Consider the following 27,589-nt stretch of genomic DNA (forward strand, 5'->3'; position numbering starts at 1 on the left):
AGTCTGAGGCAGGCTCCCCTAATGTAGATGCGCTACCTTGATTTAGAGCTCCAGGAGGCACTGGGGAGTAATTCCTTTGAATGGCCCTGGGGAGGAGCTATTTTGAAACAGCAGCAGTGGAGCATCCACATGGCGTTATTCCTCATGGAATGAAGTTTACAGAAGTCGGAATAAGCCCTTTTGTTTTTTTGAAATTATTTTGAAATAACGGAATTGCTGTGTAGACACTTGCATAATTATTTTGGAATAATGGCTGTTATTCCAAAATAATGACTGTGTAGACATGCCCTCAGTGCCCTACTACAGCAACGTAACTGCACCTCCAGAAGAAGTGTAGGGGTTATGGCAGAGTAGTTAGGGTAATGCAGTGTCTGCGTAGACACTGCTACTTATATCATCTGTCAGCATCACCAAAGCAGTCACTAGGCATAAACTAAATACTCGGCTGCATGGGTCCAAATTTTCAGGTGCCCCTACACAGCAATGCAGGCGTGTATACCTGAGGACACCACTAACCAGCTCTATTGGTTCCTCTCTAGCCTTTCCCTGTGTCTGCTGCAGGGCTTCTCCCTGCCTTGTTCCCACCCCTCCACCCCATCCCTTGCCCACCCCCGCTCACATGCTCCTCTCAGCCAGCAGCAGCTGCCCAGTGAGGGCTCTCTGCTCCCCAGCCTCTGCAGCTCTGCTCCAGCCTCAGGGAAGCGCTTGGATCCTGGTGAACTGTGGGAGGGGGAAAAGGAATGGTGGCGGGGTGTGGGGAGGAGAAGGGAAGCCTCAAGGCCCAGGCTCCCAGCAGAAGTTGTATGGGGGGGGGGGGGGGGAGGGGAGGGAGGAAAGCTCTGGGCACCTGGCAGAAGCCTTGCAGAGGTCCCCTAGTTGCATAGGTCCCCATAATTTGTAAGGGCAGCCTAAGACCCACGCAGCAAGCCCTGCCTCTCTCTGTGCAGGCTCTTTACCCCTCCATGGAAGTCAGTGGAAGTGCTACTGGAGAGGATGTGAAACACTGGCAGAAGGGTTGTGTAGCAGGGTGTTGCCCTGTCCTGGCTCTTTAAGGGGCTGGGAGACCTGGAGTCAGGGGGAAGCCCAGCTGAGGGCAATTAAGGAGGGCCCAGCTGGAGCTTATAAGAGCAGCTCCTGGTAGGAAGTGAGGGTTCTGCCTGTCTGCTACCACAGGGCTACAGGCTTTGGGCCCAGCGAACCCAGACTACCCGGCCTGAGGCCCAGTGCTGCATGGAGGCAGTCATGAAGGCTGGGGGCTTGCACGGAGGCAGCTGTGGTAGGCTGGGGGGCTCAAGCCAGGGAAGCCCTAGGCCAGAAGGCACAAAGGCAGAGGTGCAGGAGGGACCTGGGCAGATTGAGGAACTGGCTGTTTCAGGAAGGAGCTGAGTGATCCTGGGAAGAGCTAGGGGTCCTGGGAGTATGGAGGACCCTAGGAGTACCGGAAGAACAGTGACTCGTCCGCCCCCAGAAGGGGGCGTGGACAAACAGTAGAGTGGTCACTGCTAGAGGGCAGTGACCTGAAGAGAACACCTCACCCAAAGGGGGCACGTCGGAGCAGCGGGTGACTTCCCCACAAGCCACTCTGAGGGAGTCATCCAGGCAAAAAAGTGAGAAGCCGTGTGAAAAGTGAGTGAACCCGCTACAGTTGAATAGACATGAAAAACTACAGCAATTAATAGGGAGGCTGAACTTGACCTAACATCAATTAACTTAATTATGTAGAGTAGACCAGGCCATAGACTGTCACCCTGAAGGGAAGGGCCATTTACTAGTAATAATATCCAACCACCTGATACATACATCTAGGGTCAAAGAATCCTAGAACTGGAAGGGACCTTGAGAGGTCAAGTCTAGTCCCCTGCCCTCACGGCAGGACCAAGTACTGTTTAGATCATCCTTGACAGGTGTCTGTCTAACCTGTTCTTAAATATCTACAGTGACGGAGATTCCACAACCTTCCCAAGCCACTTATTCCAGCATTTAACCACCCTGACAGGTAGGAAGTTTTAAGGGTCTGTTAATGCGAGTGCCCCGAGTGAATGTCAGCTGCTCAAACCACATTTTTCAAAAATTCCCAGTCATTTTGGGCACCTTCATTTCTGGCTGTATGTTTGTGTCGTGTGTGTCTACACGTGAGCACTTGAGCAGAGCTGCTGGCAGGGCAGCATGGGGGCTGTACAGGTTCACGTTCTGTATGCCCGGGAAGGTTCTGCAATGTCGTGCATCAGCCTGCTTTCTGCAGCCTCTTCTCCCCGTGGCCCCGGAGAACCTTGAGGACGTCCCTGCCGATTTAACCAATCCCCCAACTGCAGGCGTTAGGGATGCAGTGCTGAAGGCAGAGCAGCGAGCCTTCATTATTGATGAGGCCAACCTCCCTTCAAGCCAGGAATGCATAATTCATGACAACTCTTGTATGGGTGGCACTCAGCAACAGCTCCGTCCCGGCGTGCTGAAATCGACAGGAAGTTTCTGTCCCCTCTGCCCCATGCTTTTGCATCACATCCCACAGGGTCAGGAGCAGAGGCGTCAAGTTTTATAGGGCTGAGGAGCTGCTGTATTTCCCTTGACTAGAGTATTTCCTGCCTGCTTTGAATGCACAAATAAAACATGAAGGGGATTTAAAGAAGCACATAAGTAGATGACACAGGCTTGCTATGGAAGAAAGCTGCAGAACGCGATTTATATGAACATGATAACGAGGCCCATTTTTACAGGCCTCCTCCCCAATAGGAGGATCCTCTCCCTGAGGCAGTGCTGCATGAATGGGGGCATTGTAGGACTGAAATACTGGGTTAGAGGTAACACAGGCACTAAGGGTTCAGTTCTAGGAGGGGATGCCACAGCTTGGGAGGGGGATGGGAAATGGGAAGGCAGAGCTGGTTCTTTGGCTGAGTAGCAGCATTTTCTTCCCTGAACTCTGCTGGAGCTGGCTTCTGAAAAGCAAACAGCAGGGAAAGATGCTGCATGTCAGGAGGGAGGATTTAATTAGAAAAATGAGGCAGGGAAGGAGTGTATCTAACCCTTTCCATTTCCAGCCAGGGCACCACAAGCAGGAGAAAATTCCTGCCCGGTGCAATGCCCGCAAGGAAAAGATACTCTTGTGATGTAGAGACAGGTGCTCTGGGGTTTGGTCCTTACCCTGTCATTGATTTTCTGAGTGATTTTTGAGCAAGTCTTTCCTCTCACCTGTAAAAAGGGATCTTGACCCTAGGAAAAAGGGCATGAGGTTCACTTCACTGCAAGAGCTTGGATAGCTGCAATGCTAAAAAGGACAGAGGTTAAGAATATGGGGAGGGGAGACCGCAGGTGCTGACCTCCCCATAGGGCAGGCATTCTAGTGCTAACACTTACAGGGACTAGATGCTTAGGTACATCTAAGCTGCAGTTTTCAGTGTTGTTTGCCCTTGGGGTGGGAGCCCTTCCAGGGTGAGAGTCAACTGGGAGGAAAACGTTCCTGCCTGACCCCACAACTTCTCGAAAGGCACCGTCTTCACATACCTCTTCTGCTAATCTTTCTTCAACCCTAGGGATCTGCAGTGACTTCAGACAAGAAACTGGGCTTTTCTTTTGGGAACTCCAGGATATTCCCTTCACCCCACTGCTGGCCTCCAGCCCCTGCCCATGAGATCTGTGCGCAGTTCTGCTTGGCTCTTTTCCTGAGAAAGCAGATGAGTCCCAGCCATGCTGATCGTTTCTAAGTGGCGTATACAGGAGGGTTAGGGGGAGGGCAGGGTTCTTTTACACTGGGTCCTACTCACAAGAAAAAATTTGGAGGCAGCTAATGTAAACCTTCAGGCTAGTTCCAGGTCGTCCAGCACATTTGTGCTAAGGCATGCCTCTCCCTGTCAACTTAGGTAGAAAGGGAACAGTAAGCGGTTACTTTGGCTATGAACAAGGGATCGACACAGCTAGTTCAGATAAGTGCAGAACCAACTTTCTGTCCCCCACTCACGTAGAACCTTCCAGGGTTGGGGGGGGGAATGGAAAGTTCTGTGAAGTGTTTTATTTTTAGAGCTGGCACAATCCAAATACCTGTTCTTTAGGTTCGAGTCAGACCCAAATCTTCCTAAATCCAAACCAAACTGGTCCCCATCTGCATTGGGCCTTACCAGAACCCTGGAACTTTCAGGTGGTTCAGAATGTTGCGGCTTTGGGCCTAGTTTTAATTTCCACGCATCTGTGCTTCTTATTGAAAGAGAAGTGCCAACATACCTGGAGAAAGAATGACAGTTCAAAACCAAACAGATAGGATAGCTGTCTCAAGAGAGAGCCAGCTCTCCTGAGAATCATACCCAATTTGCAGCAGAGTTAGTTTCGGGTTCTTGTCTAAACCAAGATTTTTCCCCTTCTGCTACCAAATGCTTTTAGAGCAGGGATCCTTTTTAGGCAACAGTGGCTATGATGGAGCATTCATTCTAAATGTATCGGCACCAAACAGCCCCACTAGCTGCATTATCAAAGGTTAGGAAAGGGGCTTTGTTTGAGTGGCAGAATAAGTCTTTTAAGGAAGCAAAAAGCAAAGCAGGATAGTTCCAGTGTACTAGTGCATTTCATTCAGAGCTTTCCCTACTGTGTTAGCCCACAATGCCTGTTCGGCAGGAGTGGTAGCTGTCATTTCGCGTGTTGGTTGTAAAGAAGGAAAGGCAAACCCCACGACATTTACTTCCAGAACATTATCAAAGGCTGAGAGGAATTACTCTCAAAGAGAAAGAGACATTAAGCATTATTTGGGGGATAATTAAATACCATGCATGCCCTTGATCACAAACTCCTTGTTAAGATACTGAGTCCAAAGGCTGACACTGCACCTCTAGCAACAGCCAGGATGCAGAGATGGGCTTTGATCTTAGCTGCATCAAATGCAAGTCTCCAGAGGACATTGCTATCACTAATGCACTATCCTGATTGATTATTCTGCTCATTCTCCCTACTTTCAGAGGCAGTGTACAAACTCTTACCTAGTGGACCTTCCCATCACCCCTAGAGAGAGCAAAGATAAAGGCTTTGGTTATAGTAATGCAATACACTCCTTCTGGATGGCAAAAAAATCATACAGCAGAGAGCCCTTGCTGGATCAGCTGCAGTGGACTTAAATGTGTACTTTTAAGCATGTCAGCCATCTCACGAGAGTCAATGGCAGTGTTCATGTGCCCACGTGAAAGTTTTTCTGTTAAAAGCATTTGCGGAAAAGAGCGTCTAGATTGGCACGGACGCTTTTCCGCAAAAGCACTTTTTGCGGAAAAGCGTCCATGCCAATCTAGACGCAGTTTTGCGCAAGAAAGCCCTGATTGCCATTTTCGCCATCGGGGCTTTTTTGCACAAAACAGTTTTTAGCTGTCTACACTGGCCCTCTTGCACAAAAACATTTCCGGAAAAGGGCTTTTGCCCGAACGGGAACGTTAAAGCATTTGCGCAAGAAGCACTGATTTTGGACAGTAGAATGTCAGTGCTTTTGCGCAAAATCAAGCAGCCAATGTAGACAGCTGGCAAGTTTTTGCACAAAAGCGGCTGCTTTTGCGGAAAAACTTGCCAGTCTAGATGCAGCCCTACTGTTTTCACTGGAGAATGATGGTTGAATTGCATGATTAATAAAGTAGAATGAAAATGAAGAGTTTGGATGCAAGTTTTTTTGTGGCCAGAACTAGAACTGACATAAAGGGGAAAGTAGCCAATGCTAATGCCGTAGCAGCCAGCAAAACATGCCAGATATGGTCTGTTAGTGCCTCTTCCACAGCTATGTCTTGGAAAAGGTGACATTTATTCCAGAAGGCAAGGAATAATATACCCGATGAACATTGGGGCTTTGAAGTAGTTTTGTGGCATACAAGTTACCCAGAGAGCTGGTTCTCAAATCTTTCTGGGGATAAATTCATTAAAGCACATTAGATCTGCTGCTTATTATCTAGCATCATCACCATCTTGTGCAGACACCTAAAAATGCCTCTGGGAGGAAATGCGGTAGGGGGTAAATTTTCTGTTACAGTGATATTCCGTAGTCCACTGCTCAGAAAACTCCAGCAGAAATTAAATCTTTAATGTCAGTTATTGAACTGGCCTACTTTGATCAAGACGGAGATGAAAAGCAGCATAAACAATGTATAGTGTTTTGCCCCATGGGTGTGAAATTAAAGGGCAAGAAAGAAGTAGGGGAATGGAGTTGTCAGGAAGGTAGCGAGCCAGTAGCCTACTAGGCTGAGGTAAAAAGGAAAAGCCCCTCCTGAAAAGTTCTTCTTTGCAAAAGGAGGAAACAAAAACATTACTACAGATGGTAAATCTGTGCCTGTTGGGAAGATAGGACCAAAGCAGATTCAAGATCATAAGTGCTGGAAATAGGGGTGCTGCCTCACCCTCTGGCTTGAAGTGGTTTCTACCATATACAAAGATTTGAAGTTCGGCTCAGTGGCTCTCTGCACATCTACTCTACAAATTGTTCCAGTGCCCCTGTTCAAGTTGGAAGATCTCATAAGGAGAGACAAAGCTAATTTTCTAGGGAAGTCAATAGGTGCTGTACTATGCCCAGAGGCACACTTGTACACCTTCATGATTACACGTGCTCAGGAATGGGAGTCATGAAGGAAATTCCATCCCCTTTCATCCATTTTCAGTGTGAATAGATATGACTATTTTTCTAAGTCTTCCTCTGTAGCCTGATGCATAGGCCAATGCTGGACTAGATATGCCAAGATGGCAATTTCTATATTCTTTCCACCCATTTAGCCTACAAAATTATCTTTGCACAGACCAGCCATCATTGTACACTGTTTACAACATGCTGATGACAGAACCACAAACAGATTATTCTCCTCACATTTTTGCATCTCTCTGATTTCTAGTCATAGAACCACTGGTAACCTCAGCAAGATGGAACACACATTCCTTGCTACCCTTTGCCATATGCAGCATCTGGGGAGAGGGTGAAGGGCTATCAAACCGCTCAAATGCAGGCCAAGAGTTGATCTTGGGCAGAATTACTAGGCAACAGGGACTCTCCAGCCAGAGGTGAGAGAGGAACCAGGTTTTCCTGGAATCACCATCTATATTTTCAGAGGACATCACAAAAGCTCTTTCTTTTCTCTCAGGCAAGATGAGCAGCAGCCTTCTAATGAGAGACAGCCCAGAGCTATAAAATTCAGATCTGGATTTGAACTTCCCCCCACGTTCTAGCTCATTTGTCCATTTGTGTATCTGTCTCAGAGAGCAGAATTACTTAAGTGCCAGTCGGCTTTTGATTTGCTGGCACTTAATTAATTTGCTGGCACTAAAACACCATTGGCTGTTTAGAAACACTAAATTAGAATCTGGATCTCAAATATCCCAAAGCTAAGGTATCTGGGCCTGGGATTTTGATTGGCCCCAAATCCATTCCAGAACCTCACAGACAGTTGGGAGTTTTTGGAAGCAGGGATTTAGCTTTGACCCATCTCTAAGAGTATGTCTACACAGCGGTGTTATTTCAGAATAAGTGGTACTATTTCAAAATATCACAATGCTTACTATCCAGTAAGCCATTACTTTGAAACAATGTCAGAGTAAAAAGTCCTCTATCCCAACTCCTGTAACCCTAATTTCAAGAGGAGCAAGGGAAGTTGAAGGAAGAGCACTTTTCCTTCGACTTCCTGTTGTCGAGACAGTGCCAAAAGCCAAATTAAGCTATTTCAACTTCAGCTATGCAATTGACACAGCTGAAGTTGTGTCGCTTAATTCCACTTTAGCCCTGCTATGTAGACGTGAAAACTCAAACTTAGAAACCCTTGTCTCTCCCTGAGATTCCTTCTCCTGGGAGCACATTCTCTCTAGTTCTATCTTATTTCCAGCATTGGCCACCTTCTCACTCAGCCCCCTTCTTTTCCTATTCCCCTTTGGGGCAGGCTGGCTGATTTCCCTGGAGCTCTCTCCTGATGTCCCAGTCCAAGGCTTAGCACGGATTTCCAAGTCTCGTTTTCCCTGGAGTGGATTGCTGGTTCCAGAAGATCACATCCACTTTCCTCAGGAGCAAGCATGCAGTCCTGGGTGGGGAATGTGGGACAGACCGGCATCTCTGGTAGTTAGACCTTCTGGATAAGACAGACAATGCTACAGACAGAGAGAAGCAACAAAAGGCCCCTCATACTCCTCTCTCAGATTAGGAGTCTGCATGTTCTGTTGACTGGTGGATGGTTTTGTCTGCAGTAAAACATCCCTCCTGGGTACTCTCCGTCTTATTATGGTTCTCCCTGGAGTGGGACAATTGGCATCCTAATGTGCAACATAAAGGTCGATTCCCCCTTACACGCACTTCACAGCTGTGACTGGTGCTTCACGTGCCACGCTTCCCTATGTGTGACAGATGTCTTCCCATCCCCAAGCAAAGGCAGGGCTAGGGCAGAAGCAGCTGCTTGTGTGGAAATGTACTAGCCAGTAACTCAAACGAGACCCCTCCCCTTCTGTGAAATCGCCCCTTCGCCCAAGTACCTCTGAACGCCAGTAGGAAGCGATTTGCACTGCTCTCAGGGGAAATTTAGCCCCAGGATCCTGGTGGTCATCCGACTCCCATAGCAGGGAATCCTACCAGGCACTGGGGAGGCGCATTCAGGTCCACATTACAGCAGGCCCAGAGCTGGTGTGGAAGGAGGGAGAAAGGGACAACATTGCAACATCCCCACCCCCAAACCAATGTTCCCTCTAATCTTTTCCATCCAGGTGAGGAATACATTTTTTATGTGCACTGAGACAAGTGCAAACGTGCACCACCACTAGAAACAAAACCTAGCTGTGGGCTCTCTGATAATCGGCTGGTGGCATCCAAATCTTTCCCGAGCGGCCACACAAGGGCCCAGCTTAGATGGTTGGGGGCAGCGTTTCCTGTTTTGGGTTGGGACCTCACCTAGACACACCCTGAAATTTCAGATTTTTAAAACCTTAAGACTGAAACTGACCAAAATGGACTCACATTTCTTGCACTCAGTTTACCATTACAGTGAACCCTCGTTTATCGCGGTAGATAGGTTCCAAACCCGACCGCGATAGTTGAAAATCCGCGAAGTAGGGACACCATATTTAACATGTATACAGCGAGCCCTCGCTACTTCGCGGTTCGACCATCGCGGATTCACGTATATACATAATGTAATGAAAAAAGTCCGCGAAGTCGTGAATCCGCGATGGTCGAACCGCGAAGTAGCGAGGGCTCGCTGTACCCCCATTTTGTCTCATCTGCAAACTTTCTTAGTGAAGAACGTTTTCTTCGAGGTCGCTGACAGACGTTTTAAATTGCACAGGACCAAAGCCAATCTATGTGAGACTACACTAGAAAGAGTGGTTGAGGATTCCTTGTTTACAGTTTCAGTTTGAGACCTACCATGTTAATCTAATCTTTCTAGTATTTTAGATCAAAATGCCGTGTGGTACCAAGTCACATGCGTTACAGTGGTCTAAAAAAACTATACCAGACTCTATTACCTTTATCAACCAAACCTTTACTCCAAAAAGATCAAGTTAGAAAGGATCTATTTTCCATAAACTCATGTTGATTGGCATTAGATATATTACTGGACTTAATTAATAAAGAATTAAAGGAGGGTATCAGCTGCTCCAGTATCTTGCCCAGTATCAATGTCAGACTGACCAGGCCTGTAGTTACCCAGGTCAGCCCATTTACCCTTTTTAAATATTGACACAATATTAGTTTGTCTTGCAGTCTTTTGTAACTACCCAAGGGTTCCAACTCCTGGAATCATCATGTGAGCAGCTCAGCTTTCGTTTAAAATATAAAGTAAAATGTAAGCCCTCATGGTTGCAGAGCAAAGCCTGAAAAGGTGAAATCTAACCACTCACACACACAAAATGTCAGAGAAATAGAACCCAGAACAGATTCATTTACAAGATCTCATTATTTTAAGCCAATTGCAGGATTTTTAATACACGGGATTGGCAATACCGTTGTAATTTATATCCCAAGTGCACCATAGGATTGGACGGCATGAGAGAGAGGTCTCTTACTGCACATGCTTAACTAACGTGTATCATGAGTTGAGAGAGACGGTTTTCACATACACCAGGTTTTTACAGTTTCCTGGGGCATTCTGCAGCATATATTACCTGGAGGCCACAGTGTGCCAATTAAACCTTAAAAGGCAGCACAGCATTTCTAATCCCAAGCATTCAAAGGTGTCACCCACAAATCATAAGATTGTCTGAAGACCACAAGAGAATATATTTTGGATTCTTTGCATTCGCCTTCAAGGTGCTCTCATTTCATATTTTTCCTCCACAATCACTAGGGTTGCCAGATGGTTTCAACAAAAATACTGGACACACTTGACATTACATCACAATCGACATTACATCTTATTTAGAAAATACCCAACATTTATATTTTCTCGTTTATATTTTCTCAATTTGTTCCCCGAACAGAAAGCTCAAATACTGGACTGTCTGGTTCAAAACCGGACACCTGGCAACCCTAACAACCATGAGGGCTAGAAACTTACTTTAAAAACAAAGCAGAGTTTCTCATGTAATAATAGGACTCCAGAGCTGGAGCAGTCAGAAAAAAGCCCCCATCAATATCACTAGAGCTGGCAGCACAAAGGGGACTATCAGAGGAACTGGGAGTCCAGTCGGCTCCTAGTTGTTGCAACAGAAGAGGGGCAGGCCAGAAGAGATGGGCCACCCCTCATGCTGAGTGATGGGATTAAGTCTGCCTGCGCTCAAGCATAGACAGCACATGGGCAACAGGAGAAGTCTTCCATTGATCTAATTACTGCCTTTCCGGAAGGCTGATTACCTATGCCAAGGAGAAAAGCCTCTAGCTATGTTGGTAGTGTCTATGCTGAAACATAGGGATGAGGTGGGGAAAGGCCAGAAATATGGAGGGATGGGAACACTAGGTGGGAGATATAATGTAACAGAAGAGTCTGAGTGAGAGGAAGGCAGAAGGGGAGACAGAAATACAGTGTTGAATTGAATGGGGGTGACTGAGTGGGGGAAACTAAACAGAGAAGGAGCAAGAGATTAAGTGGGAAGGAAAGCGGAGGACAGAGAGCATGCGTGAGGAGGGGACGGAGTTGGCATCTGAGTGTTCTCTCTAAAGAAGAGTTAACTTGCCTGCTTTCTTTCCTGATCTTGCCTTAAAATTGCAAGAATGTGGCAGCACAGCATCAGCCCTCTAATTTATTAATTCCATCCCATCCCACCAGCCCACAGAACAAAAGCATCTGTGTTTGTTCAAGAGGAGCGCATGAAGGGCCTTATTCATATCAGAGCTGGAGAGAGAAGCCAGCAGATACAGGAAAGTCATCAGTGCCTCGCTCCTTTTCACCTTTGTGTGGACTGGGGGAAAAAAAGCCCCTGGAGATAAAAGGCAACAACTGTAATGTATCAGGAAAGAATCGAAATGAGATCACCGCCAGGGACAGTCAGTTTGGGTTTCTTAATGAGACAGCAGCCACCTTGGCCTGGCTGTACCAGTGGAGCTGGTTGCAGGAGACAGCTGGTTCCCTTGCTTCTCCTTACGATGGCTCAGCTTGGTCACTAGGGGACAATATTTTGGCTGGAACTGTTCTTTCCCACCCATGTGCAGCCCTCCTTGTGTTCTGGAAGGCCTGAAGCACCTATCCCAAACAGCCCACTGCTGTGGCCTACCATTAGACACATAATTCACTAAATCTATGGGCTAGAAAAGGGAGCATCATTGTGAGCTTTGGTTGTTATTAATCGATAGCTCCTTTCACTAGGGTTTTAGAGCACTTTGTGACTAGCAATTACACCTTGCAAAGCCCCGGAAGTAACTCAGTATTATCATCCATGTTTATTTTTACAGATGGAGAAACTGAGGCTCAATGAAGTGACTTGTTCAAAGCTACCCTGTGGGCAGATGCTGGTACAGAACCCAGCTCTGCTCCAACAAGAGGTGCCATAGGCTAACAAACATGAGGGGTAAGGCAATACCAGTTGTGCATCTGCTCTGAAGGATTGTACCTGCAGAAGCATGCTGCCCCCAATGCCAAAGCAAGGGTTGGTTCTGTATTGATGCAGAGGAAATTGAGCCTGCAAAACCACTGCCATTCCTGTTTTCTTTGGAGAGCAGCAACCCTACATATATCGGACAAGATCAGCCCTGCTTAGCTTGCAAGAGGAGCACACAACACTGTTTGACATGTTAAACTCATTCCAGCACCTCTACAAATCCAATTGCTCTCCATACCCACCAGACACATGTCCATTTAAAAACACATCTTTCAACAGGAGTTTAAATTTTTGGATGTTAACTCATTACTTGGCTTGGTTAGAGAGGCAGGGAGTAGCTGAAATAGCTGCCATGACCTCAGTGCCGGAGATAATGGAAAAATACCAGGCTTTGTATCATTCTTTAACTGGCACCTCAAAACGCTTAAGGCTGTAGATAGCTTTTGAGTAGCACAAGCAGAGGTGACTGCTGCAGCCTAGGCAGCACTGGACCAGTGCAGATCAAATCAGAACCACCCTGACCAAGGCTCCCTATAAGCTGTGTGCTTCTGTGGCCACTAATGAAAGAGATTCCAGTGCTGCCCAGCTGATTATCAGAGGGCCCACAGCAAGGTGTTTTTATTTCTACTGATGGTGCACCATCACACATGCCTTGGTGCACATAAAAAATTATTCTGCACATGGATAGAAAGGATTAGAGGGAACACTGACCCATCCCTTCTCAAGAAGCAGATGCTGAAGGCAAAGTGAATCTGTTCTGAGGACTGAAAATAAGGTTGAAGAACTGAATTATGTCCCATTCAAGTGAACAGAGGCATTTCCAGATTGAATCAGTTCTGAGATCCAGGTAGGCCAATATCTTTCTCTCAGACCAGATGCTCCAGAGGAAAGAGCAAGAAATCCTATGAGGAGCAATTATGGAAGCTTCTTCCTAATGTTAGGCCGGTAGCAGCTGGCTTAGGCCCAAACGCATAAGAGTTTAGAGTCATTCTACAATTGCGGTTCTATTAAACATAAGCGTGGCTGTTTCATTAGGCATCTAAATGGCTCATGATTTCCAGAATCCTAGTAAGCTCTTAGCTTCAATGGGTAACTGTCTGCACAGCAAAGAAATTCCCACATCTGGCCCATGCTGGACTGTTTCATTGCTATCCATACCCACCAGAGTCCAGCTGGAGTTCAAGCTCCAGCTGGACTCTGAGCTCTGGGATCCTCCCACCGCACTCTTTGCTACAGTCCAGTGTCCAGTCTGAGCCTAGAAGCCTACACAGCAGTGAAGCAGTCTGAGCCCCCGTGAGTCCAAGTTGGCTGGCACAGGCCAGCTGCAGGTATCTAATTGCTGCACAGACATGCTCTTTTACACAACTGAGCCTACAGAACTCCCTCTCATAAGTAGTCAGTGGGTATTTCCTTTCACTAATATGGTCTTTCAAAGTCCCATAGTAAAAGAACAAAGGGAAAAGGGTGACTAGATGTGTCAGTCTATCTACTCTGTGGCATTGGTTTTCATATTTTATCATACCCTCTCTTATGTTCTCTTCTCCACAGGAAATACCTCAATCTTTGAATCCCACCCCAATGTATGAGGCAATGTCTCATTTTTGCAAGTCAGCTTGTAAAGAGCTGGACTTCAATCAAAAGTCAGGGATGTGAGTGTCCTAGAAGTCTGGATCTGGATCCAAACACTGCATCTCTACTCAGGACATTTTTAGCACTAATGTGCAGTCTCAAGAAATTTGCATCAGGCTATTTTTATTTCCTCCTGAAGGATCCCCAAGCACTTCACAAGCTAGACAGACAACACCACTACTATGCAGATGCTCAGGGTGTGGTGGAAGGCAACTAAACAGTACAGCATGTTCAGAAACAGTGGGGAGGGAAAATCTTTGCCAAGAAGAGCGGGATAAATTCCAGCTCTTAAGAGAAGGATGTTGGAACCTTAATGTCTCTGACAAGAATAAAGTATTTTAACACCAAAATCCTCACATATATTAAATTGCATGGATCTCACTTGCTTTAATTTAGGGCTTATTTACAATTAAAACACTGTAGCTATACCATTCTATTGCTTAGTGAAGATGCTACTTCTGCTGAAAGGACAGCTTCTCCCATCAGCATAAGTACGCCTCCTTCCTGAGAGGCAGTGGCTATGTCCAGGAGAGAAGCCCTCCACCTGACAGGGTGCTGTTCACACCCCAGTTAGGTTGGTATAACTGCATTGCACAGGGATATGGATTTTCTGCAGCCCCAAAAGATGTAGTTACACAGACTTAAGTTGGTAGTATAGCCTAAGCCTTAGGCCAAGTCTATACTAGACCCAGAAGGTCGGCTTAAGGTACGCAGATAACGTAGCTGGAGTTGATGTACCTTAAGCCAAGCTCGGTGCCATCTCCACAGTGGGAGATCGATAGGAGCAAACACTCCCATGGACTTCCCTTACTCCTCACAAATCAAGGACTACCGACGCTGACTGGGGCACCCTCAGTGTTCCATTTAGCAGGTCTTTACTAGACCTGCTAAATTAAATACCAGAAGACTGATCTCCGGCATGGTAAGTAAAGACGTGGCCTTAGAAAGATTAAAGGATCAAGTTTAAAGGATCAAGTTTATTACAAGTCATTCAGCCACAATTAGAGGCATTTATCTGAGGAGGACTGAATCCCCTTCATGAAGTATAGTGGAGCCTGCTCAGCTTACTTCCCAGACAAGAATGGGGTTACAATAATGTGCCTATGGATGCGAACAGGGTAAATAGGAAAAACAAAGTTTGTATTTGTAGCACAAGCTGAAACTCTTAACTGGGACTCTCTCGTCTGACAATACCTCTGGTCTGGCATGAATGTTACAAGATCAGAGAATCCCGGTGGAGAGTCAGCAGCAGAGATCCCTGCGGGGCCAGAAGGGCAGTGGGCTGCCTGCAGCGAATTGATGGCAGGGTTGCCCAGCAGGTTTGGGAGACCTGGCACATGGCTGTCCAGTGGAGCTGGGAGCTGTAGTAGCTTGGTGAGGCACAGAGCCATGGCATGGTCCCGGAGCCCCAGCACGGTGTGCGTGGCTGCCCTGCAGGTCCCGAGTCCTAGCATGGCACAGGCAGATGCCCCGTCGACCCCGGAGCCACAGCAGTGATGGCTGTCCAGCAGGGTTGACAGGGCCAGCAAGAGGTGGGGAGCCAGTCAGCAGGCCAATGGCCATGCCAGGGGAGCCAGTGGCAGGGATCCAAAAATGATATCTCTTGGTCCATCAAAATCCCTCATCCAGGACTGGTCACGTCCCAAGGGCGCCAGACCAGGGAGGGCCAACCAGTACTCTAGGGTATGTCTACACTACAGCGCTAATTCGAACTAAGCTAATTCGAACTAACGCATCTAGAACTAAAAACTAGTTCGAATTAGTGTTTTGCTAATTCGAACTAGCGCGTCCACATTAAGTGGACCCTGAAGCGGGGTTAAGGATGGCCGGAAGCAGTGCCGGCAGGGCATCAGAGGAGGACTTAGAGCGTGGAGATGCTTTCTCAGGCTAGCCGAGGGCTGTGCTTAAAGGGTCCCGACCCCCACCCCAGACAGACAGTTCTCAGGGGTGCCCCGCTTGCAAAGCAGTCCTGGCTTGGAGTGCCCTGAGTGCTCACACTGGGCAGAGTACTGTGATGTGCCATCAGACCGGCTGCACTTGCCGCAGGCTGCCATCTGGGGAGAGGGGGCAAATGGGGGGCTGCAGGAGAGCTTCCACCCCCAGAAGCCCGCAGAGGCAGCCCAGTCCTCCCCATCGGGGGCTCGTACCCCATTCCACCCTCACCTCCTTCCACTTACCCTTCCCTAGCCCCTCTTCTTGATGTACAAAATAAAGATAACAAAACTGGGGGAGACTGGGAAAAAGAGGTGGGAGAGGGGAAGTGAGAGGCTGGGAGAGGGGAGGGCAACTAAAATGATCAGGGGTTGGGAACAGGTCCCATATGAAGAGAGGCTAAAGAGATTGGGACTTTTCAGCTTAGAAAAGAGGAGACGGAGGGGGGGACAGGATAGAGGTCTCTAAAAGCAGGAGTTGGGTGGAGACGGTGCATATAGAAAAGTTCTTCATTAGTTCCCATAAAGAAGGACTAGAGGACACCAAAGGAAAGGAATGGGTAGCAGGCTTCAAACTAGTAACAGAAAGTTCTTCTTCACAAAGCAAAGAGTCAACCTGCGGAACTCCTTGCTGCAGGAGGCTGTGAAGCCTAGAACTAGAACAGAGTTTAAAGGGAAGTGAGATAAAGTCATGGAGATTGAGTCCATGGAGTGGTATTAGCCAGGGGGTAGGAGTGGTGTCCCTGCCCAAGGTTTGTGGAAGGCTGGAGAGGGATGGCACGAGACAAATGGCTTGGTCACTGTCTTCAGTCCATCCCCTCCAGGGTCCCTAGGGTTGGCCGCTGTCGGCAGACAGGCTACTGGGCTAGATGGACCTTTGGTCTGACCCAGGACGGCCATTGTAAGCTCAGGGCTCAGGGTTGGGGGTCTCAGTGGACCCCCTTGATTCTCTTGCACACCTGCTCCCGGGTGGCCAGGCTGGCAGCTCTCCTGCCCAAGCCGGCCACTTTCCTGTGCCTAGTGCGGAGATCGTGGACAAAGTCCACAATGTCCGCACTAGCCCAGGCGGGTGCCCGCCTCTTGCGGTCCCGGGCAAGCTCCCGGGAGCCGCCAGCCTGGTCTCAGGAAGAGGGGGAGGGCTGGGGGGCATCGGGTGGGTGGCTCGATCCGTGCCAGGTGCAGGCACCATAGCTAGCACGTGCCCCTTTAAGGGGTCCGGGGCCGGGGGGGGGGGGCAGTAGAGTTTCCCTGGTGTTGGCCAGAGTGGCCACCAGGGAAACCTGGGGAGGGCTAGCCTCCCACTAGTTCGAATTAAGGGGCTACACACCCCTTAATTCGAACTAGCTAGTTCGAACTAGGCTTAATCCTCGTAAAATGAGGTTTACCTAGTTCGAACTAAGCGCTCCGTTAGTTCGAATTTAATTCGAACTAACGGAGCGCTAGTGTAGCGCCTATGAAAGTTAGTTCGAACTAACTTTGTAGTGTAGACATACCCCTAGTGATTAGGGACCCCTAGTCATGGACCAGGGACTCTGGGGCTCACCTGTGCCTTATATTGACTAGTCTTCCATTGAACCAATGCTCCCAGCAATTTTTAACAGATCTTTTTGTTGGCCATGATGAATTCAGCATTGAGCTACTTTCCAGCCTTGAGCCTGGGGTGGGAGTCTGACAATCTGGGCTGCATTCCCAGCTCTGCTACCGTAAGACCTGGGGCAGATCTGTACTGCAGTGTCTTCATGTATCAAATGGGGAGTCCTACTGACCTGTAGAACTTTGTGAGGGGAGAGGGACTGCAAAGGAGAACTCTGGAACTGTCAAGCACTCTTATGCTGGAGGGGTGATGACCGAGACAGGCAAACAGGAGTATTAGACTTGGGACCAGCCCCAAAGGGCAGCCTTGGGTTTTTATGCTGTCATTGTTCGGGGTGTCAGAACCCCTGGGCTGTGTCTACACTGGGCCACTTATTCCGGAAAATCAGCTGCTTTTCCGGAATAAGCTGCGAGCTGTCTACACTGGCCCTTGAATTTCCAGAAAAGCAACGATGCTCTACTGTACAAAAACAGCCGCTATTCCGGAAAAACTATTCTGCTCCCTCTCGGGCATAAGTCCTTATTCCGGAACACTGTTCTGGAAAAGGGCCAGTGTAGACAGCCCAATAGTCTTTTCCGGAAAAAAGCCCCGATTGCAAAAATGGCGATCGGGGCTCTTTTCCGGAAAAGCGCGTCTACATTGGCCACAGACGCTTTTCTGGAAAAAGGGCTTTTCCGGAAAAGCAGCCTGCCAATGTAAACGCTCCTTTTCCGGAAAAACTGAAAACGGAATAGTATTCCGTTTTAAGCATTTCCGGAAATTCATGCCAGTGTAGACACAGCCCTGGTGTTGGGTTAGGCCCATTTCCACAGACAGTGGGATTCTTCTCCCATCATAATGTGCTGAATTACACAACAGGGATGAGGATACATGAGATATTCTCTGGGTACACGTGGAAGACTAACTCCAGAGCGGTCTCTGAGCATTTCTGGATGCCCAGTGTAAGGGGAGTGTGTAGTAGCATATTTCTCACAACCATTAGTGGCTTTCATGATGCAGGTAAGGATTTCTCCTATCTCCCCTGCCACACGGCCCTTGGAGCAGAGAATCTGACCTAGGAAGCAAAAGAACCTGCTGTGGTGAGGTCGGATATGAGTCAGAGGGACTGGAATCAGCCATTCTGCTGGTGCTGATAATAGGGGTGAATTCAGGCTGGAAGCAGAGACCCTGTGGACATTGGTTATGGTTTGTAGGGAGGCTAAAAGCAGGAGTGCCCTGGCCACACTAGGCCACGCTGCATTCAGGTGCGGGGCTGCAGCTGTGGTAGGCAAACCCTCACTAGCTTTGATCTAGCTAACACAGCTAAAAAAAGAGCAATGGAAAAGGATTGGTAGCATGAGTTTTGCTATGGACTGTAGAGGCCACCTCGGAACCCTGAGTACTGTACTTGTATTGCTTGCGTGCATTAGAGCCTGTGCTGCTGCAGCCTCATTAGGGATGTAAAGGATTAACTGGTTACCCAGTAAGCAGCAGCCTTACCAGCATGCATCACCAGTTAACTGGTGGCTCAGCTGGGCCAGAGCAATCCCCACCCATAATATGCTCTAGACGGGGAGCTGCTCCAGGGTTAGCTGGTAAAACATAGTATTTAACTAGTTAACTTTTTAATTGGGAATGTACATCCTTAATCCTCGCTGCTATGCGCAGTGTGCTAGCTAGTTTAAAAGCTAGAGCAGGTGTGCCTGCCCAACTGTGACAGCATCTAGAGCAGGTGTGCCTGTCCAACAGCATCTTGCCTCTTGAAGTATGCCTTTGCTGTCCTGGCACTTGTTGAAATGAAGGGGAGGGCCTTTCAAAACTACCGTGGGTAGGGGCTAGTGGCAACAAGTTGAGTGTGCACAGTCAATGGATTTTGTATATTAAAACAAATACCATTTTAATTATTTGGTGTCTACAGCTTGAACCTCTCTTGTCTGGTGTCTACAGCTTGAACCTCTCTTGTCTGGTAACATCAGTGGTCCGGCATGATTTTTAGTTAGCCAGATGTCCACTTATCATGGATGTGGCCAAGTTTCCCACAGTCCCCAGTCCTAGCTCTCAGTGTTCTGTGCTGTTATTTAGCTCTAATTTATCCCTAAGGCTGTGTCTAGACTGGCCAGTTTTTCAGCAAAATCAGCTGCTTTTGCGGAAAAACTTGCCAGCTGTCTACACTGGCCCCTTGAATTTCCACAAGAACACTGACGATCTCATGTAAGAAATCAGTGTTCTTACAGAAATACTGTGCTGCTCCTGTTCGGGCAAAAGCCCTCTTGCGCAAATCATTTGCGCAAGAGGGCCAGTGTAGACAGCACAGTATTGTTTTGCGCAAAAAAGCCCCGATGGCTAAAATGGCGATCAGGGCTCTTTTGCGCAAAAGCGCGTCTAGATTGGCATGGACGCTTTTCCGCAAAAAGTGCTTTTGCGGAAAAGCGTCCGTGCCAATTTAGACGCTCTTTTCCGAAAATGCTTTTAACTGAAAACTTTTTCGTTAAAAGCATTTCTGGAAAATCATGCCAGTGTAGACGTAGCCTAAATGTCTTCTAAGAGCCCAGTAAGCAGTGGAAATATTGATCAATATTGTCTAGCAATATTTCCTTCCTGTGATTTGACAAATTATCTGGTTTGGCACCAGTCAAGTCCTGCAGGTGCCTGATTAGAGAGATTCAACCTGTATTTCAGTCCTTAAAACTCCCCTGCTCCTACAGGGCAATTGCTGCTAAATAACTCAGGTGGGTGGAATGTAAGGGCCCAAGGGCTGTGTATGCTGAAGGTGTGTTTCTCTAGGCCTCTTTGGAAGAAGTACTTGTTCTTGAGTCCTCTGCAGCTCATTGTATCTTTCAAATACCTCAAAAACCAAAGGTCCATGTGTCCTGTTTGCACCTTAAACATCCCGGGCTACGTCTACCCTGGCATGATTTTCCAAAAATGCTTTTAACGGAAAAGTTTTCTGTTAAAAGCATTTCCGCAAAAACACGTCTAGATTGGCAGGATGCTTTTCCGCAAAAGCACTTTTTGCGGAAAAGCGTCCATGGCCAATCTAGACGCGGTTTTCCACAAAAAAGCCCCGATCGCCATTTTCACGATCGGGGCTTTTTTGCAGAAAACAGTACTATGATGTCTACACTGGCCCTTTTGCACAAAAGTTTTTCGGAAAAAGACTTTTGCCCGAACGGGAGCAGCATAGTATTTCCAGAAAAGCACTGACGATCTTACATGAGATCTGCAGTGCTTTTCTGGAAATTCAAGGGGCCAGTGTAAACAGCTGACAAGTTTTTCCGCAAAAGCAGATGATTTTGCGGAAAAACTTGCCAGTCTAGACACAGCCCCCCTGTCCCTTTCCTTAAGGGTAGGCATTTGCCCCAGTGTTCTTGGACAATTCTTTACCTTCTTCCTCATTGCCATGAAGTGCGTTGCAAGACTGGCTGCTGTCCTTCTCTTCAGAGGTGTCTGCATTTCAGTGGTGCTCTGCAGAAGTGGCTTGTTTAGCGCTCTGGTGCCAGGGTCCTTACATTAAAGTGTAAATAATTCATTAATTGTTTATTACTTGGCTCCTTTGCCACGTTCAATGTAGCTACTCTGCTTTAATCAGTATCAATTGATTTCTGAAAAAACCAGAATATTGAGTGCTTGCCACTATGCATACCCATGACACAGACTAACTGTGGAGCCCTTATTCAGTGCAGAGTTAAGTGCATCGAAAGTGGTTGCTGCTGTTCCTAGGAGACTGGTTGTGCACTTTTACCCCTCATAGGGCACATACAGAAGTTACTCCGAATAGCACTTAGGTATTCTTCATATCACATGTGACATTAACAACCACTTCCCTGTAATTCACAGATAAAACAAAAGCGGTCCTAAGATAGTATCTCACTGCGGGACTTGGAATGGCGGGGAAACAGGTCCAGAAACAGGTGGCTAGAAACAGGTCCAGCTTCACCCTACACGGTTTTGCTATTGCCCCTCCATCCTGCTGTGCTACTTCTGGGTTCCTCACACAGTTCTGACAGTGCCCCTCACTCCTGCCCCTAAGTTGTTTGTGCCCCTGCCCAGCTATTCCACTCCTGGATGCCACAGAAGCTCTGCCCGTGGACTTCATTCCTGCTTTGTAATCTCCTCTACTGCTGCAAGCCTGCCTCCCCCTGTAAGTGCACCTATCTCCTGAATTACAATTGCTTCGCCTCTGCTGGAACACCGTGCTGCTTTCAATGCACCTGTCTGACTTGTAACATCCACCTGCCCTATGGCCTCTCACAGGCACACTACTTGAAGACCAGTGGAAACAAGGTACAGGCCTCCAGAGCCATTTTGACCATTGGAACCAAACAGGATTAGAACCCAAGTGGATGTGGAGCCAGGCTCTCATAGGAAGCAGCCGTATTTCTGTACACACGGGCCTCTTTCCTACCACAGGGCAGGAAATGCCTGCAGAAGCTGCATGTTGCCAGCTGTAGATTTCTCCTCAGTCACACTACTGCAGAGATGCGTACAAGCTTGGTCAGTTTGGCCCTGCCAACTCTGCTGCTCAGAGGATCTGTCCCTGCTGCCCCTTGCACTCACCAAAGACTAGCCCCTTCTAGGGAGAGCGAGTTAACTCAGGGAACAGCTGCCACTTCCCACACTTGCACCAGCCAGAGGATTCCCTCCCCCAATTCATACGTTTGCTGCTAACATTGCTTTCCCACCTCCTGGTTAGACAGAGTGATTGGCAGGGCGAGGCAAAAGAGCCCAATCCTTTCCATCCTCACTTGAGAGGCTCCCTGCCATACAATATCACTCCTAAGAGCCATCAAACTTGAATGGAAACACCTGTTCAACAGTAGAGATGAAAAGGGCTAGATGTTTTTCTTCCCCATAACATCTCCCTATCCCCCTTACAAGGGACACTCTCTCTCCATGGCCTGTTCAAATAAGGATGTGGACCCAATACAAAGGTATCTGCATGTGAGGTCTTTGGAATTTCTCCAGGTATTGTAACACTGCAATAACAGACCCACAGCACTGAGTCTCAGACCCTGCTTGAATGGATTTGGGCTCATGGGATATGGGTAAGAACAACAGCGTAGACAGGGGTGACTGATGTCTGCAGAGAAGGGAGCATCCCATTTTGCATTTAAAATTTTGGCAGGGGCACCAGGGGTGAGGGCACTGCACCTCTGGAATGCTATCAAGAGTCACTTGAGTGTAGATGTTCCTGCTCTGAAACTCAAGGGTGGAAGAGGCTCTCAGAGGCTAGCTCTAGCCTAAGCCCAAATATTGACACGGATGATTTTTGCCTCTGCAGCCCAACCCCTAGAAGCCAATTGGCCTGGGGTCTGAGACTCAGTGTTGTAGATTTTTTCCTTGCAGTGTAGAATACCCTCTGTGTCAGAGCATCTTTGCCAAAGGGCTGTAGTCTCTCTCAACTGTGCCTTGCAGTTAAGGGGGAAGTGTTGCCTAGCAGTTAAGAGAAGATTGGAAGCTAGGACACCTTGGTCCTATCCCCAGCTCTGCCAACGATTCACTGTGCATCCTTGGGCAAGTCATTTCACCTTGTCTGCCCCATCTGTAAAACAGGAAAAACAGCTTCACAGCTCCAGCCTTAAGAGGAGTTAGTGAATTTTGGTAACAAGATTTGAGAGCCTAGCACAGTTATTGAGCTGCTACAGTCAGAGAGAGCTAGACCTAGATCCTAAGGGGAAAATGCCAATCTGGGGGGCTTTGCTCCCAGCACATGGGGAGCACATTCTGATTTGTAGTTTCCCTGTGGCCCATTCCAGGAGGAGGTCGCTCCCATAAGCCAGACCCCGATTTGGATGCGGAGCCCTGCCAAAGTTTGGGTGTCTGGATCCAGGGTTGTGGCACGGCCAGTCTCTACCAGAAGGATGTGCGGGTACTAAAGGCAGCGCGGCACGTCCCAGGGAGAGCAAGGTCACCTCCGCTCTGCGGATACCCCCAGCCCAGCCCTGGCCCGGGAAAGGACCCGCGAGCTCGCTCTTACCCGGGCAGGCGCGCTGGCGGGACGAGCGGCTCACGGCGAGGCTCTCTGAGCATCCAGAGCGGTTCTGCACCTGAACGTGGGTCCGCCGGGCTCGTCTGCGAGCAGCTCCCGCCGCAGGCAGGAAACGGCTCCGGCTCCAGCCTCGGGATGGTGCGGGCAGGCGAGCCCCAGCGGTGCGCCCGACTCCGGGCTGGATGCCGCTCAGCTGCTGCCCGGGCTGGATCGAGCCCTTTTATAGGCAGCGCCGGGAACGCAGCTCGGCTCGTGGCGGGGCGCAGGAGCCGGCTTAAGGCAGCGCTGCCGGAGGGCGCTCAGCAGCGCGGGGGCGCGCCGACGTGCATCCTGCTGGGCCACCTTAAGAGGGGAGCCGGGGAAGGGGTGCGAGGGGCGGGAGCGCGGAGGGAACCTGAGCGAAATGCGGGCGCGCGCCCTGGCCCGGGTGCGGAGCCGCCGCGCGCCCCTGCGCAGCGCGTGTCTCCAGCCCGCGGGCCGCAGCCGCTGGGGGCGGGGGGCTAGTGACGCTGCTGCAGGGCTGTGGCCCATGGGCGCTCCCCCGAGCCTGCTCCGCCGCTTGGCGCTGCTGGGAGCCTGCTGCAGCCGGGCCAAGTAATGGGGAGCCAGTCCCAGCTCACTGCCCCCAAGGAAGGGAGCAAGTCCGCCGGGCTCTGCCCCACGCAGCGGGCCTGTCTACACTGCGCACGAAGCCAGGCCTCGGGTTCAGGTGTGAGTCCCAGCCTCTGCGCAGATCAGCCCCGCTCACGTTAGCGAGTGCTCTCAACCTGGGTCGCAGACTCCGCGGCGGGTGGACCCCTCTGTGACTTGGGTCCGAGCCCTGCCCTCTTGCAGTGTGGACCCCGCTCCCACCCCAAACTTGAGTCAGAGGGTTTGCATGGTGCCGTGTGGACGCATGAGCGCCGACTGGAAGCCCGGGTTTACAAGGCGATGGCGATTCCCAAATGCAGCCTTGGAAACACCAAGTCCAGAAGCCTGGGTCTCACAATGTACTATATAATGTAGGCATAGCTATAGATACAGCAAGCAGAGCATGGGTTTCTGGGGCCCAGGGCTGCAATGATTTTTACTATGCCTCATCCACATCTGCTCCTCTATTCTTTCTGCTCCTTACACCAGCGTTTCTCAAACTGTGGGTTCCAACCCCCCGGGGGGTCACGAGCAACTTAGAGGGCGATCACAAACACATTAGAGGGGGGTTGCAAGCAACTGAGAGGCTGGCTGCAGCAATGGAGAAGGGGGGTCGTGGTATCACAAGTTTTAGAACCCCTGACTTACACCAAGGGCAGGAGTAACTCTCCTGTATGTCACTCTCTGTCAGCTCCACCTGCTGGGGGCAACAAAGCCCCCTATGTAGGCACATGTGTGATAGAAGAGGCAGAGTTACCGGCCCCAGCTGTTCAACAGTCAGGAGTCCCTCTCCCCACCCCAAATTATGAAAGAATAAATTTATATCCATGGTACTTCTGTTTCCATAATATGGGAACAGCTCACAACCTTTATGGATGCTGGCTGACATGGGACAAGTCACATCCCCGCTCTGTGCCTCAGTCTCCCTATCTGTAAAATGAGGCTAGTGATACAAGCCTTCTTTGTAAAGTGTTTTAAAACCAACTGATGAAAAGCACTCAATAAGAGCTAGGTTTTATTATTCTCACAAAAGTCCAGGGCAATGTTATTATCCGCACTGTACAGACAGAGAACAGAGGGTATAAGGGACTTGCACAAGAAGTCTGCACTAATGAAAGGAACTGACCCTCAGACTCCCGAATCCTAGGCTATGGCAGCTGGACCATCCTTTCCTATCAAACAATGGAGAGGGAAAGGTTGCATTTGCTTTCCAAGCCTGTAGGCTCCACTTTTCATGGTTTCCAGATTTTCTTTGCAAAGGCCAGGCCAAGAATCTTACTTTAAAAAAAGAAGAAAGCAGAGACTCCCATGCAGTCTCTGAATTGCAGCAGTGGTGGGATGAGGAGAAGAGTTAAGAAAAATACCAAATACCATGAGAGATGTGTTAGAATTGTGAGATTTTTCAACACTGAGCACAGTTCAGCCAACTGAGTGCACGCATGGGAGAATTGGACTCAGACTCAGCAACCGTGTGCTTTCTGTGCCTCAGTTTCCCTGATTGTAGCATGGAGCAGGAAAATGCTGCCTTTTCAGGGGACTTGGGAAGGTTGCTTAGACCAGCATGCTTTCCTCCCTTCCTCAGAACCTCCTGGTAGTTGCCCTACGGGACTCCCTGAACTGCGAACAGTGGCAGAGGTGGCAAGCAGTTTATCCACTGACCTGTGGCTGGAAGCAGAATCAGTTGGCTGCGCATGTATCCCCTCCATTGGAGGGTTGATGCACCAGAGGAGGAAAGGGGGAGTCTCCTGTGGTTTTTGTGACTGGTGGCTCTCCTCTCCACGGGCTGGCTCCCTCCCTTAGTTGGTGTGTTGCAGGACAAAAAGGTCAAGTGGGGCTTCATGTTTTCTAAAGGAGGTGATGGAAGAAGGATTCACAGCTTGCCTACTTTACAGCATTGCACTGGTATAGTGCTTAGTGAAGATGCTGCTTATGCCGACAGATGAGTATCTCTCTTTGGCATAGGTGCTCCATGCCCTGAGAGGCAGTAGCTGTGTTGACAGGAGAAGCCCTCCCCTTCACATAGCACTGTCTACCCAGGGAGTTATGTTGGGATAAAACCATTGTCCTGGGGTGTGGATGTAGATTTACTGACACAAGTCTGTGGCATAGATCAGGGCTTAGTTCTCCTCCTTTAGCAGCTGTTCAAGCTGCAGGCTGGGCTCGGGCTGGCATGTAGCAGCAGCAGAGAAAGAGATGGGCTGTAATAGCTACAGAACCTCAATCCAGACCAGCAGCAGCTCTGACCTAACTTCTTTCCTCCTCCTAGGCTTCTGGAGTAGCCAGTTGGGACAGGGCCTGCACAGTGTCTCCTCCACATGCTCCTAGAGCCTCGGCTGGAGGATTCAGCATGGGAGATCCCCTTGCAGATGTTGCCACAGCCTCAGCACCTTCAGTGACCAAACCCACAGTGCGGCAAGTGCCTGAGCAAGCAGTAGCTGGCTCACCCTCAGCCAGGGCTGAACCACAGGAGTGACGTGAAATAGCAGCAGGATTGCCCTCAGGTAACCTCGCTTGTGCCATGTTATTAGATCGGTGGAGCAAAAAGCTTTGAGACCCTTGGCTGGCAGGTGCCATGCAAGGGCAATGAGTTAATCTTGCTCCCTGCATGAGCCTACAAGACCCTGCTATGTTGGGAATGTGGATTACTGAAAGCATCTTCCTAGAAAGACATCACATGGAATTTTACAGCCAAAATGACATTTACTGAACTAGAACGTGCAGGGGAACTAAACACTAGCAGATCAGTATGTGTGGCCAGACGTTCCCTCAGTGCACACACCCGAAGTGTGTCTGGCACTGCACTTATTCATTAATCTGCAGGCCTTTATGTCATGTGCACCAGATGCACTGAGCTCTGTAGGCGCCCTGGCTTCTCTATACTTGCTCCCCGCTCAGTCTAGATCAGAGCTCTCAGCCCCACTGAACCAAATATGCTCAGATTTAATCAATCCAGCCCCAGCCTCACAAGTTTCATTCCCTGGACTAGGGGTTAATCAGACCGGGGGTTGTTTCAATGACAAGTCTAGATACTGTCATTGGGAGTTGTGCTGCTGGGCAGAAGAGCCAGGTGTGCCTGCCTCTGTGTAAGGGTATCAGAAAATGACCAGATGTTTCCCCAACAGATGGCTCAGAAGAAGCCTATCTTCCTGAATCAATTCCTTAATTGCCCTGCAGTCTGAGAATTAATTAGCAGGAGAGGGGCAGCTGCACAAGAAATCTAAAATCTTAGTCACACATATGACCCCCATTACCCTAGTATCTGAATCTTCACAACACTTTATGAGGCAGGGCAATGCTGTTGTCCCTATTTTAAAGATGGGGAATGGAAGCACAGAGAGACTAATGTGATTTGATGAAGATCACAGAGGAAGCCTATTACAAAAATGGGACTTGTACCAAAGTCTCCCAAATTTTTGGCTAGTGACCTAACCAGTGGATGGTCCTTCTCTCTAGGAAGAAGTCACTTAAGAAGTACTTCATGTTCTGGGAGTCAGTCCGCTGGATTGAGGACAGGAGGAAGAGTTTAGATCCAAATCTACGGGTAAGCCTGGGTGTTCCGCTCTGAATGCCCCCTCTTTATGAGGGACATCCTTTACCTTCACCCAAGTATCCTTTGTCACATGCAAAACATGTTGAAGCTATGTGTCTAGTGGTCATAGCAGGAGACTGTGGAGTGAATACTCATAAGTTACATTTCTTGCTTGTGAAGGGGAGTATCTATTAGTTAGAGCAGGAAGAGTGTGAGTCAACCCCCTTGATTCCAGTTTGTCACTGTGGGAGGAAGGTAGGATTTCTAATTGTTAGCGCCCAGGACTGGCTCCTGTCTTCTGTTCATGGCTCTCCTACTGATTTGCTAGGTAAGTGCACAGTGCCTCAGTGTCTTCATCTGTG

At 48.9% G+C, this 27,589-nt stretch overlaps 1 protein-coding gene across 4 annotated transcripts in view; it reads right to left on the minus strand.

The window, feature by feature from the left end:
• LOC102453546 (galactosylgalactosylxylosylprotein 3-beta-glucuronosyltransferase 1-like) overlaps positions 1 to 23,317 on the minus strand; it is a 43,162-nt gene extending 19,845 nt beyond the window's left edge. The window contains exons 1-2 of one of the 4 annotated variants that reach the window (XR_016347702.1): positions 23,057 to 23,317; positions 20,464 to 20,583 (exon numbers count right to left, since the gene is read on the minus strand). The gene's annotated coding sequence lies outside the window, so the exon portion shown is untranslated. The remainder of the gene's footprint in view (positions 1 to 20,463; positions 20,584 to 23,056) is intronic. The other 3 variants (XM_089772402.1, XM_014577800.4, XM_075905755.2) reach the window with 3 other exon arrangements.
• Positions 23,318 to 27,589: the final 4,272 nt, after the last annotated feature.

Source organism: Pelodiscus sinensis, chromosome 1 (genome assembly GCF_052426305.1).
Source record: "Pelodiscus sinensis isolate ZL-2025 chromosome 1, ASM5242630v1, whole genome shotgun sequence".
NCBI lineage: Eukaryota > Metazoa > Chordata > Testudines > Trionychidae > Pelodiscus > Pelodiscus sinensis.